This window comes from Amphiprion ocellaris, chromosome 6 (genome assembly GCF_022539595.1).
Source record: "Amphiprion ocellaris isolate individual 3 ecotype Okinawa chromosome 6, ASM2253959v1, whole genome shotgun sequence".
Lineage (NCBI taxonomy): Eukaryota > Metazoa > Chordata > Actinopteri > Pomacentridae > Amphiprion > Amphiprion ocellaris.
Window position 1 is genome coordinate 18298145 of NC_072771.1, and position 9631 is coordinate 18307775.

Genomic DNA, 9631 nt, shown 5'->3' on the forward strand with positions numbered 1-9631 from the left:
ATCAATATTGGTAATCTGCCTCAAAATTTGTGTAATCGTTTGCGACAGTTTCAGCCATTATCCAACCCTGTGTAATCTTTTCTGCCACCGACTCCATATAAATATGTACAAACCCTCTGTGCTGTCTATGTTATACATAAGTTTCCTGAGCAGCTGCTTTGAAGCTTGTAGAAACCAAAGCCATTACTTCTCTCAGGCTGTAAACTTGATTATTTCTGTCTATTTCTGCAGGTATTTTAACATTAATTTCTATGGGATTTGATTCGCTTTTATAGCCAGACTCAAATGGTCATTTGAGGAACTGCAGTTTTTGGCACTTTCACAAAAAAATTTTCAGACCTTAAGGTTGCTGCTTGGTTTTAGCCTCACCTCCAGCTTACTAACTAGTCTTCATGTACTCTCATACACAATGCATGGAGGGTTCATGTGGTAACAGCTGATGTTAGTGGGAGGAATGTGCTGGTTGTAATCTAAAGACCAGACAATTTTAATATGATTTCTATTTTTCAGTGAGCTTTCCAGTCCTACGGAAGATTCCATGGTTGGGAATCACTTACTTTGATTAATGAGCAACATTGAAACATGGAATCCTGGAGATGATGGAGAAGATGTGATGTTTCTCCTCCAACCTTCTCCCTCTCCAATAAGCCAGAGACAGGTCAGTGCTCCTGTATGTCTGTCTTCACTGCCACTTAATCAGAGCAATAAAAAAGAGTAATGATCTACCATTTACGGATAGATATTCTGGATGTTGGGTGAATCCATTTCATATGAATCAGCAGAGGTTACATGTAAGGAGGTGTTGTAATAGTTTTGGAACCTGCTCTTCATCCTAAATCAGACAGTACAGATTCCCAAGCTGGAGCCATGAATACCCGTTCACAGCTTATGTCTTATGTGGACCAGATGAGGAGAAACCTGAGCGTTGCAGAGCAGGAACCATAAACCTAACCAGCAGTTTTGATGTTTAGCAGTATAGACGGGACCCCCAGATTCCAGTGCTGTGAGGAAGACAGTCGTACAGTGCTTGAGCAGGGTAAATATACAGACTGAGGAACACAAAGCAGGTTTGTTTCCCATGGAAAGAGTTAGAGTTAGGCTTTTCTGTTATTTACAATGAGCTGTGGGGATGAAACAGCAGCTCATATATCAGCACAGAGGGTGTTGTGTCTTCAGAGCTGCACGGACAAAGCCTCTTCATCTCCAGGCCGAGGTATGACTGAGGAGGATCAGGGCACAGTGGTGGGACTTGTTAACTCTGCTGTTACAGGTTCCAGTCTTAGCCAGAGGGCTGGATGTGGTCGCAAAATATCGTTAGTTTATACTGGATTATGACTCACAAGCATTGATTGTTGATTAAATCTGTTATGCCAACTTGTTCTCTGTATAAATAAAGATATTAGCAGAGGGTTCAGCAGCAGGGCAATTTCCAATCTTTCACCTAAATCCTAAACACAAGCAGAATCCTCATAAGTGCATGCTTAAGGCAACACAGGTTTCTTTGTGTAGCACAAAAAGTCAGTTGAGATGGTAGTCTGGAGAAGGATGGGGCCAAAAAACTGTAATTACAGGGATTTAGACAGAGTGAATCCACCAACTTCCAGTTTAGCCTCACTTTTATTTACTGAAGAATTGTTTTGTCTTTTACATTGGCACAAATCTGCATATTATAAGTTTGTAGCTCATCATGTTAAGCTGTTTCAGCACTATAATATAACAGACTACATCACAGGGAGGTGCTCTATAACATTTTTAAAAAGAAAAACAACAATTATACCTAAATAATTATTTAATTAGTGAACCTCTGTATAGTTACAATGTCTGTTTCCTCTTCCACACAGCAATTACTGTCTGGAGATTTTGCTATATGTATGTTTTAATTTAACTTTAATGCAATACATTAGAAACTTTTGACCTTTCCTGTAATGAAAATAAACCACCTCTTAATGGGACAAAATGACTTTAATGTAACTGGAGTCAATGAAGCCACATAAGAGCACATCTGGAGTTTGAGCTTCAGCTACGGCTCTGTTCATGCATTAATATGAACTCATTATACCATATCATAAATCTTCCTGTGGCCATGATTGCGTGTGTGTGCTGTTGTCACTTAAACTCAACCCCAGACTTACATCTGCTCCAGGCCTCAGATCATGATAGATGTAAGAACATGATTGCTGCAGATGAGAGGGAAGCACTAATTTTAAATCAGCAACAAGCACATGAACAAATGATCGAGTCAGAGATGTTTAATTGAGTTTGCCCTTTCTATTTAACTCCAATTATAAGGAGCGCTAAACGTATATAGTACATATCTTTTATTACTTTGCTGGCTGAGTGGGGTCAAAAGTGAGTCTACTTTCTCAACATGAAGAATCCTAAATTTGTTCTATCTGATGCTTTTTAAAGAATTGCAAGGTAATGTGAGAGGATTGCAGGAGAGTAGATGTATAGAGGAGAGGGGCCCTGAGAAAGAGGAGTTATGTTGGGATAGCGTGCAGGCCGTGCTGGCCATGGAGATTAGAAAGGAAAGTAGAGAGCAAGCAGGCGCTGCCAGTGATAACAGCAGGAAAGATAATAAAGAAGGTGGTTCCTGTGAGCTCCCTCAGTAACAATCCTCCTGCATCCACTACTTTACAGTAGGTTTATTGTGGACTACATGTAGGCTCACGTCTTGGTGGCCATTTTACACTGATATGCTGTAGCATCATAAATCAAATGAAACTTTATTGATTTTTGCCGTCAAACATGGATGGATTATGAGACAACAGGCTGGGCACTGACAAGTTTAAGGCCCCCACCCTGCTACAGAAGAGCAAGATGCCCAGTATGAACAAAGTATAAAATGAAATGAAATATGGGCAGAGTCTCTCAGTTATAGCCATGAATAATGGCCAGGAAAGGGTTTTTGAAGTTGAACTTTGATCTTTACCTCATCGTTATTTTATTCTACTGAATGTTTGCGTAAACTTTTGTCGTGATTAGTGTATGAATTCTTGAGTTACTGCCACTAATGTATTTTATGGCCTTAACCTTTTACCTTTAGCTCTATAATTCTAATTACTTTATTCTCAAGTTCAGTGAATGTTTTTGCCAAATGTGAAGAAATTCCGTCTCGTCATTCCTGAGTTCATGAGAACGGGAAGGACGAACAATTTAAAAATGTAACGCCTCTGGCCATGGCTATCACCGGCACGGAGGCATGAAACCAGATGGACATGCAAGCATATTAATCCAAGCTCTCGAGATCCTGTTGTGTTCTCTGTCCTTTACTTGATTCAAGACAAACAATGGTCTTGGCTCCTAACATGTCCTCAACGACCGCTCTCCCTCTCACGATGCTATTGTCCAAAAGTTTGGCTCCTCTGGCTCTAAAGATGAACTCGTATGATCACCTTCAGCCCTTCCAGATGTCACAGGTGCTCTCAATTTCATCACAAATGAGGTGTTTGATCACGTTACTTCCAACTTCTGTGAACCCCCATCTGAGGGGAACGTCGCCACCAATAACGCTTAAAACCTCAGGCCCAGCCGGAGCGTGCTGAACAGAGCTTTGTTTGGCTGCGCTGTGTTTCCAAGCTGTTGGTTCCAGTTGAAAGAACCGCTAGCATGCTCCAGCTGACTTTTAATCACACTCACCCAGGCACTGGCGCAGTCATAGAGCAGTAGGCCTGTAATTAGATGACAATGGGCCCCTCTCTGTTGCACATATTGATGGCTGACGGGTAGCCACAGAATTATTGATCAAAGACAGGAAGAGTTGGGGGAGCAGCAGGCCTGGTGTGGATGTTTGGCTGTGTGAACAACAGGTGACATGCATCTTACAGGCATGAAACTAACCGTGGCCTGCTGTGAATAATTACGTCTTACAGAGAATTTGCCACCTAGGAGAAGTTGTGCTGAAGGACTGATGTCTGATGACAAAAAGGTCCTTTGAGACAAGATGAAGCACAAGTGGCCATTATTACCCAGTTGAAATGAAACTGATGGTGCAGAGCCAATACCGAAAACAAGCTGTTAATACTGAATGGTACCCTGAAGGGATCATTTGCCATTATTTTCACACAGAGGTCAACAAAAGCAGTCCTTTAATTATGCACAATGAGGTAGTGCTACTGTAAAAAGATCCTCCAAACTTAGTACAGCTTCATGCGCATCAGCTATAAATCAGAGAACAATCCATAGACAGAGCTTCTTGTTCTAACTTACCTATATTCAGATATGTATAAGCTGCGTTCACTTGCAAAAGATTCACTACAGAGAGAAGAAAGCAATTATATTTAGCTCTGTGTTATCTGATACTTGAAGGGATTTACTAAATTGGCCACAGTTAAGTATCCTTTAACTATTGTAAATCCCACTAAGAGCTACATCAACATGAACTCTGACCCCGTTTAGCAGAATCACATCAGTTACCTCTTGTTCTGCAGTCATACATGGGCCATAATGTGCAAAATACAGTAGCTCATTCAAGTATGAATAATCCAGTGTTGGTTGGATGGATCCATGGGTGGCTGTACAACACGTGTGTTAGTTCTTTGTAGCACGGCCTGGACCCAGATGGCGAGGTGGAAGTGGTCCAGCTGGGGCTCCACCTCTCTCCTCCCCTGGCCTGCATGCTTCGGATATCACTCTGATGTCATGGGAGAGGTTGCTATGGGCAGACCAGGACGCCCTCCTCACCTCTGAGCGGAGGTGAAAAAGTCACAAGGTGCAAGGGGAGAAGAAGAAATATGCAGTCAGGCTCTTTATTCCAGCCCTGCTGCCTGCTCCTGAGTTCATACATTCAGCACCATTCAGGAAACGAAAAGATCCTGGTGATAAAAGTGTGAAACCCTCTTTTTATCCTGTGTAGTAATTCTGTAGCATTTCCCCAGGATCCCTGCAGCGAGCTGTGTGTAAAATCCCCATCCCAACTGTATCATATGAGCTGATACTGAATGTCTGGCATGTTTTCAGATTTGAGCTGAGCTGAAAGTGTGATTATGACTGATTGTAGAGGATCCAGGAGCCCCTCAGGAAGTCATACTAACACGGAATCCACTTGGTGTGACGACAGGAGCGGCCTGACCAGCCTGTACAGTATTCCCACTGCTGAATACTGTACTGTACCCTGCAGATTACTGCCATGTTTGGAGCTTCAATGTACAGTTTTACATTACAGCAGCCTCTTGTGGACAGGATTTCCCCGCCAGTAAAAAAAAAAAAAAAAAAAAGTACCCACAAGATACAACTGGGAAAACAGTAGTGACACTTCTCAAGGTTCAGGAAGAGACTTTGTGGTTCTTCTGGTTCACACCGTGACTAATCTACTGTTTTGTTATGAGAGGAGCTAATAGTCTTCGTCAGAGAGGGACAGTTTTTCCCGAGACACTTGCAAAACAGAGATGCGGTGTGACTGTCTTTTGATGTGTTCTTCTTTTCACTTCCTGCACTGGGGGCCATTAAAAACCATACACTGTACCCCCTCCGACACATATACTTGAACTTATGGAGCTTTTCATGCTGGTGCAATTATGTGCCGGTATTTCCCCTGCTTTGGAAAATACTTGATGTTGTTGGCATACTCTCTGCACGCCTTGTATCTGTGGATAAAAGCCAGTGGTTACAGGCAGCGCTGGCTTCTTTTTCTTTTTCCGCTTTTATGTGGGAAAACTATGAGCTTAGAACATCCAAACTTTGGCTTAGAGTGTATTGGGACCATTACTCAGACGTTATGTTATGTGTTTTGCTCATGACCTCTGTCACCCTATCAGTGCACACTCATATAGTATGGATTTACTCATCCCTTCCCTTGCTTCTTCTTATCCTTGAGATAGTTTTGTCTCATTTAATTCCCCCTCCCAAAACATCTATTTTGTATCTATATGTGCCCACTATCACTATTTATGTCTGCAGAAAGTTATTTGATATCAGTCAGCAAGCTGCTGACAACCATGATCAGTTGATCCAGAGTATATTTAGACTGGCTCAGTGTTTGTACTTTGCAGATTTCGTCCTTTGAACATCTTGTCTCATTTCTATCAAAATAAGTTTCTATTACTAAACCGAACAGCAGCTTTTCTGACCACAGAAGTTGGTATTTTTGCTTTCAAAATAGCTAAAACAATAGACTGACTATTAATAATAACTCTAATGATCCAGATATGTCCAGACACAATGAACTGCACAAGTTTCTGTCCTCTGCCTGCCTGCTGAGTAATAATACTTCAGTCTCACCTTCACCCTGCTGTGTCTCTCTTCCTCCTCTCTTTTGCTACTCCTGTTTTCTCCTTATGAAAACAGGAAGAGGGTGTGTTTGAAGAAGCAGAGCCAGAGGAGTCAAGCCGTTCTCTGCTGACTGACCGTAGTCTTTGTATGAGTGTGTGTATGCATGCCAGGATAATTGCTTACAGGGAGCCCCTCAATGACTTGCCCTTGTTTCTTCAGCTCTTCAGAGATCTGCAGTATTTGCTTTGGGCATTGTGCCCCAAAGGCAACATTTTAAGTGTCGTGTATATGGCATGCTATCTGAAGCATGTCGCTGCATGTGCGTCTTGCACACATGACTGATTTACCAACTCACATGCAAAGTGTGAGCAAATATCTTCCGTGCTTCCTTGAGCATTTTTCACCAGCTGTACATCATTCGTCCCACTATATTCTCTGTACGAGGCTCCGCAGGGCTCTTCCTCCGGTCAAGGTTCTGTGCTGCGAGGATGTTCAGCATCTTAGACGAGGTACCAACCTGGCAAAACCCAGTCTGGTGGGGATTAGAAGTGAGCTGTGCCTTGTGTGTTCCCCTCCCAGCAGGAGCTGTCATGTCAGCCATGGCGCCCTGCCACGAAGCTTCGCTCCCATTGGGTGGAGGGCAGGGGCCAGCGTCAGGTCACACCGCTGGCTTCTGCAGCCTGCCTTCCTCTCACACAGCCAGAATACATGCAATCTGACAACCCACGCCTGAGCAACAAAAGAAAAGAAGAAGGCATTCTGTGCATGTACAGTGCTGTTGGACCGTAACAGCTGGGCCCTTTAATTAGAAGCTTTTAAGGCTAGATTTTGTTTTGTGATTCCGAGTAATTTAACCACAATTACAGTTAGCATCTAGCTGCTGCAGAGTTGTACAACATTTCCATGGGGTGTGGAATGTGCATGAGTTGTTTTATCGCCAAAAATTAACTTTGCATCAGTGGCATTTTATGATTAAACGACCCAACTTAGTAGCTAATTCCATGCTGGGGCTGTTTTGCTTGATAAGATGTTCCTCTGGAAAGTCAGCGGGCCTCCCTCCTTCTCTGCCCCATGGCGCTTTTTAGCTGTGGAATTTAGTGTGTCTGTCCACGGACCAGGCAGGTCAGATAGACGCTGAAATGGAATGAGAGATATGTGTAAAACCTCCTCAGAGTTATGCATGGAAAGGAGAAATGTATGGAGAAGAGGAGTCAGCATGAAGACACTATTTTCTGGTGAAGTCAGATTTGTTATCATTTTGTTTCTGTGATCACCCTCTAGACAGACTGCAGAGCAATTTTACTATATAATTTTTGCTAACAAATATTGAATTTTGTGTGTAATTAAAAGCTGTACAGAAGGCTGTAGTGAGAGTATAGTGGGTTGATCCGTGAGGGCAGCTGGCTGTAACTTCAGAGTCTCTCAGTAATGACAAGCAGCAGCTGAATGGCAGAGAGGAAATCTCAGTGTCTGCCTTTGAGACTTGTATCTGATCTAAAGAGGAGTCTGCCTGGTGTAGTGTCTCCTGAACAATAACAGCAGCGGTGGCCAGGCTATTAACAGAACTGTCCCTGGCTGGGCCAAGTGCTCCCTGCTCCTCCTCCGCTATATCCACGCTTACAATGTAATGCTGTAATCCTTCCTGTGAAATTTATTATGAAGCCTATAAATCTTTCCAAGTCTGCATCTCATTTCCCCCTTTAGTGGTGCAGCTGGGAAGACCTGAGTTCCTCTGTCCCCTTTTCCTCTGCCAGAGCAGAAAGATGTTTTCTGAGAGCCTCTGTCAGTCTTCTGCTGCTTCATTATTGCAAGTCCAAGAGGCCAAGTTCATCCAGTGTGCTGGGTCACTCTGCTGACCCATATTCTGTTTGTGGTCTTGCCAGAAGGTAAACTCTAATCAAGAGCCAGAGAATGATGTAAGTCTGGCTGGTTTTAGTGCTGCTGCGCATACAAATGGAAATTACCAAAGACTGGAATCTGATGTAATGTAATGTCAGTTAACCAAAATGTCTGTACAATGGAACAAATGGACTAAATTTTGTACGGTTATTCATGGTCCCCAGTGGATGAATCCTACAGGCTTTGGTGATCCTCTGACTTCTTACATACGTCTACATTTGTGCTTTGTATGTAAATATCCCAACAGTTATTAGATGGATTGCCATAAAATTCAGAACAGACATTCATGATAAAAAATAAAATCTATTTAGTGACGTCTTTGCTTTTCCTGTAGCAGCAGGTCACCAGTAGGTCAAACAATCACTAATCTGTCAAATATCTCATCATCTACTCAGTGGATTGGTAGAGAAGTTGGTAACAACGTTCATCATTGTTGATTTTCCTAGTCTGACTCACCGGATGTAGACTTCGGGTATACGTTTGCCTTTTCTGCTGCATTTGTCATGCAGATTTCTCCTCTCCTTCTACTATCGGTGTGTTATTATGTTCAGCATCCCATTTGCTATGGGAAACAACTACTGCAACCTCCGAGCAGCAACCTACGTACAGAAAATTTTTGAAATTTGCCAAACATTTAGATTTTTTTTATTTAGCTTTTTGTGAATTTGTCATTTTAATGACAGTGTTAAACTGACTTTGTGTAATTGGCCCACCAAATTCGATTCCCCGTTGTTATTTTGTAGGAGCATTATCGCTGCATCCTGGACTTAGCACCACACAAGACAAAAGTTACTGGTTGAAATAAATACAAACATGCCAGAGCATTTTTCCTCGCCTACAGCAGAATGACAGCAGCCGGAGCTACAGGCCTGAATCAGCACCGTGGAGATGTCTAAGTCTGACTGTGCAAGACTAGAAATCTGGTGATACTCTGACTTCTTCTTAATTGCCACCAGCCGGCTGATGGTTTTGGCTTACTGTAAACCAACAAAGACTGAATCTTCAGTGTATTTGGTGCAGATATTGATGGTGCCCAGAGAACCAAACAAACAGTCCTGCAAAACTTCCAACTGCAGATTCTTAGTCTTGGTTCATTTTTTTTTTTTTTTTTTTTTTGGGGAAATTGCACATGTTCCACTTAATTGGTCCTTTGACTGATCTATTGGTGCCATTTCCACTTTTTTTTTATTGATCCCATTTAGACAGTCCCTCAAAGGTCAGAGGTCAAACCTGAGTGATGGAATCTGTAGCCTGTAGTGATTGCAGAGTAGACCTGTTGACCTGTGCATTGTCTAAGTCAGCCTCAGGTTCAGTGGCCTGATGGGTTTAGGTGAATACGGTCAACGGTGCTCTGTCACTTACTGCCATCTGAGGAATTTTACATCCATACAAATGCATGCCTGGAAGGGGCCCTTAAAAGCCAGTGAGTGTGAAGTCAAAGTGTGGCATAAATTTTGCTAAGTTCCTCCTCCTGATGTGGTCAATTATGTCGTTGGAATTTGTGTAGGAACAGGAGGTGTCA